The 5,000-nt window shown below is 45.9% G+C and overlaps 1 protein-coding gene across 6 annotated transcripts in view; it reads left to right on the top strand.

Annotated features, from left to right (window-relative positions):
* Nucleotides 1-5,000, top strand: part of psda (pleckstrin and Sec7 domain containing a) — a 46,284-nt gene that overhangs the window by 32,778 nt on the left and 8,506 nt on the right. The gene's annotated exons all lie outside the window — the stretch shown is intronic.

Below are 5,000 nucleotides of genomic sequence, written 5' to 3'. Positions count from 1 at the left end.
GGACACTCCCACACAATGTAAGGACACTCCCTCATTCTGTAAGGATACTCCCTCACTCTGTATGGACACTCCTTCATTCCATAAGGACACTCCCTCATTCTGTAAGGACACTCCTTCATTCTGTAAGGACACTCCCTCATTCCATAAGGACACTCCCACACAATGTAAGGACACTCCTTCATTGTGTAAGGACACTCCCACACAATGTAAGGACACTCCCTCATTCCATAAGGACACTCCCTCATTCTGTAAGGACACTCCCTCACTCTGTAAGGACACTCCTTCATTCTGTAAGGACACTCCCACACAATGTAAGGACACTCCCTCATTCTGTAAAGACACTCCCTCACTCTGTAAGGACACTCCCTCATTCTGTAAGGACACTCCCTCATTCTGTAAAGACATTCCCTCATTCTGTAAGGACACTCCCTCACTCTGTAAGGACACTCCCTCACTCTGTAAGGACACTCCCTAATTCTGTAAGGACACCCTGTTACTCTGTAAGGACACTCCCACGTAATGTAAGGACACTCCCTCATTCTGTAAAGACACTCCCTCACTCTGTAAGCACACACCCACACAATGTAAGGACACTCCCTCATTCTGTAAGGATACTCCCTCATTCTGTAAAGACACTCCTTCACTCTGTAAGGACACTCCCACACATAGTTTAAATCAGTTAGTCAGAGGTGAAGAAGCCTCTTGGATGAGACATGAAACATCTGAAGCAGTCCAGTTGACTATGATACAGAACTTGGCGGTACCAGCACCCGGATGACTGAGGACCTTCATCAGCATGTTTAGGGTTAGGCTTTCCACTATTTCTTTCATTTGGTTGTTTTCTTCCCAATAGCTTTGACCAATGTCCTTGTTGCATTAACAATCTGACGATGTAATCAGCTGACAGAAGAAGCCGGCGTCAGAGGATCTGGTCTCTAAATGCAAACGAGTCCACTAACTGTTCGTCCATCAGGATCCTCCAGTGTTGATGTGAGGATCACATGAAGCTGTGAGATCAATATTTATTACATCACAGACTGTGTGTTTGGTTACAGCTAGCTTGTGGTATATTAAGCTGCTAGCTCGACCATTGTGCTAAAGGTTAATATAACCAGACGTTTTTACTCTGATAACTGATGATAGCGATGGACTGGCCCCACAATGTGGCAGCACACCTGGAGCTATCCCAGCGGGTCGGTCCAGCACTGGGAGGGGTTCCGTCCACAGAGAGTACAGAAGGAAAGTTTGGTGAAGCTACTTTAAATAATTTAACAGCTGACTGAAAAACAGATTCTGACCTGGTTCTGTTTGTGACTGAATGTTTGGAGTGTGAGCTGATTCAGTCCCTGATTTAACTGACTGAAAGCCACAATAATGGGCAATAATGGCCCGTATTTTAACAGTTGAACAACAAAATGTGAGGCTGGACTCATAAAATGACAAAGTTCAATTTCAAAATGACTCAATATTAATATCATGAAATAAACTTCACTCTGAAGTCATAATTTAAATCAGAACATGATGTTTTAGCTCAGTTTTAACAGGTGTGTGTGTGTCATTTAAAATATTTTAGATCATACTTAAATTATATAAACTAATTTAAAATAAAACGTGGTGTGAAGTAAAATATTTTGAGACTCGATCCTGAAAAATGTCAGTGATTATGATGAATAGCTGAATGTTCATGTGACTTAAATAAATGTAATAATGAACATTAATGTTGTAGGACATACGAGGTCGAGCAGCTTCCTGTTTCACGTCTCTGAGCTCATCAAGTCGACGACTCATCACATTTTTGCTGAGTCACAGTTGTGTTTTTAATATTTTTGTCTGTTTGCTGCTCGTCGTCTCTCGGCTGCATTTACATTCACTCTGTGAGCCCTCCCTGACTGACAGCTCCCAGCAGAGCCGGGGGCGGGCTCAAGCTTCCGTCCCTGCGCTCTGATTGGCTGCTGCTGCTGAGAGAAAATGCGCATTGAGAGAGCGAGGGAAAAAAGAGAGAGAGACATGAGAGAGAAGAGGGAGGGCGAGCAACACTCCTCAACAGTTCTCAGCAGAGAGGAGGAGAAGAAGAAAGACGAAGAGGAGGAGGAGGAGGAGTGAGCTCACCTGACGGAGGGATTCTCCTGCAGGACGAAGACGACAACAAGCCGAGGAGGAGGAGGAGAAGAAGGAGAAGAAGAAGGGTGGGAGTGAAGTTGGAGGACGACCAGATTAACATCTGAGGAGGAGGAAGGAGGAAGGAGGGATTCTCTCTCTCCCTTTTTGTCTTTTTTTTCCCAGAGTGCAACAGGAGAAACTCTCCTCTGTCTCACCTCAGCCCATCCCTCTGTCTCCTCTCCACCTCCACCATCACCCCTCCATCCTGAGCCGAGGCTGCTGGTGGCGTCTCAGGAGGAAGCTGACGTCAGTTTTGGGGTGCTCTCTCTCTCTCTCTCTCTCTGTCTACATGTTTGGGTGTGCTCGCTCGCCCCAGCCTCCCTGTCCTCCTTCTCCTCTTCTTCTCTTTTTTGCTGAATGTTTTGGATGTGAGAGCGAGCTGCCGCCGCTGCTGATGTGTTTCCTCCGTCACGCAGCTTTATTTGCAGTCCAGGGATTCTCCTCCACCGCCGCCGCATCAGGAGGCTGCGTTCAACAGCTTGTCTGACAAAAGACTCACACATGTTGGACGACCGATAAATCAGGAGAAGAAGAAGAAGAAGAAGAAGAAGAAGAAGAGGAAGAGGAGCTCCGAGTGGTCGGATGTTTTTGGGCTGAATGTTTGAGCTGCAGGAGTGAGCTGATGAATTCTGCATCACTGCTTCTACTGACGGATTAACACACACACACACAGTTTGGAGTGTGTGTGTTGATGTGACACTGAGTTGTTTAATGAGACGAGAACAGGAAGTCAGAACTGACTTGACTTTGACAACAGAATTGAAAATAATTTGAATCAGTTTTCTGTAAAGAACTGAAAACATTTAGTTTGTGTGACGACAATCGTTCATGTTCTTCATGTAAATTATACAAAATAATTCGATAAAACAGATTTACAGTTTTAAGAGAAGCTTCGTGTTGTTGATGGGAGACGAAAGATTTTATGATTAATCTCTAAAATAATTAAGATTTTTCTCTCTTGTTGTCTCAGTGTAATCAACAGAATCTTATTTCAGTTGCCTGAAAATGAACATTTGGTTGTAAAACGTCTCTGAGCTGCTGAATGTTGCAGCAGGTTGAGTCTCAGTGATCATCAGTTTGTTGGCAGCGTCTTTGTGTTTCTGTGGTTTTGGCTCTGAACACCTGAGAGAGCGAGCGGCCGGCTGTCAGCCTGCAGGACGATGAGCCGGACGAGTCGCTGCTGTGTTTTTATGCATAATGAATAGAGACGATCCATAATGCAGCAGGCTGAGCTCCTCTGAGGACCATCAGGCTCCAGCAGCCCGGCAGCAGACTTCAGCTTTTATTTTGAAAACACCTTCATTTTAAAGGCTCTCAGAGCTGAACCAGAACCTAAGAGTTGTCAAAGTGGAGTCAGATCTGTTTCCAGGTCACATCTGAAATTCTGCAGAATTAAACTGGACACAGTTTGTATTTGTATTTCGTTCCTCTGCCTGTTGAAAGGTGTCCTCTCTGCCTCGTCGCTCAGTTTAATCACACAGACTTTAATCGTCTCCTCTGAACTCTGACCTCACCATCATGATCGGTGTCAACAGCATCCACTCATCGGGCCGCATGCGGTCGCGGTCGCTGTGCTCGGTCCGGAGTGGGCGGGACTCTCGGGACACCGACCCGTTCAGGTATCCCAGAACCCCGCGCTCTCGCTCTCTGAAGCCGCTGGCGTTTCCCGACCTGCTGGGAAAAACCCAGGACGCACAGCAGCACCGGCAGAGCCGCAAGAAGAAGGTAGAGCCCGGAGATGAGACCGATGATGTTTATGATCCAAATGTTTTTCATATTGAACACTAGAGGGCGCCACGGCAGCACACAGCCTCTGACAGAACAGCAGCGTTTAATCACTCCAGGTGAACACGAGACGCTTCTGATCTGCTGTAGAGAGAAAGTGTAGAAGAGGAAGTCTCCACCTCGTTCAGACGTGACACGTGTGGAAACTTTAAATGTTTCACTGATTTAATAAATCAACAAAACAAAACTCACAAAATGTCAAGAAAGAAATATTTTGACTCCTGTTTTCCTACAAAACATAAAAAAGCTTCTCTTTGAGCTCTTTGAGTTTAATGGGCTCGTCACCTGGAGTTAAACTGAGCAGAGCGCTGCAGGTGACCTGCAGGTGACGCTGCAGGTGACGCTGCAGGTGACGCTGCAGGTGATGCAGGTGACGCTGCAGGTGACCTGCAGGTGACGCTGCAGGTGACCTGCAGGTGACCTGCAGGTGATGCTGCAGGTGACCTGCAGGTGACGCTGCAGGTGACCTGCAGGTGACGCTGCAGGTGACCTGCAGGTGACGCTGCAGGTGACCTGCAGGTGACGCTGCAGGTGATGCTGCAGGTGACCTGCAGGTGACCTGCAGGTGACCTGCAGGTGACGCTGCAGGTGACGCTGCCCCCTGCAGGGCAGACAGGTTCAAACGTGTCAGGACGCTTCAGGGTGACGACTGGAAGGTTTTTATCTTTCTTTCTTTTATTTGTAGTTCTGAACTGATTAGTCGATAAATTATTCTCTTCCTGGTGTTAAAACACATTTGAAAGAGCGTCTTTAAGTTATTCTTCATTTATTTGATGAGAAGAAAAAAAAATTAATATCTAATATAATCTAATATAATATATAATCTGACTGAACGGAACCGTTTGTTTTGTCTTTAATAACCGAGCCAGTGTTTTATCTTCCAGCCCGGAAGGAAACATTCCAATAACATAGAAATGTCTGATAATAAACGGGTCACACACACACACACACACACACACACACACACACACACACACACACACACACTGACCGTTTCATGTTGTCTGATAAACAAACGAAACATTAATCTGTGGTTATGTTTTATATCTGCAGAT

Source organism: Acanthopagrus latus, chromosome 15 (assembly GCF_904848185.1).
Source record: "Acanthopagrus latus isolate v.2019 chromosome 15, fAcaLat1.1, whole genome shotgun sequence".
Lineage (NCBI taxonomy): Eukaryota > Metazoa > Chordata > Actinopteri > Spariformes > Sparidae > Acanthopagrus > Acanthopagrus latus.
Note: the sequence above shows the minus strand (reverse complement) of the source record. Positions and strands in the feature narration are given on the sequence as shown.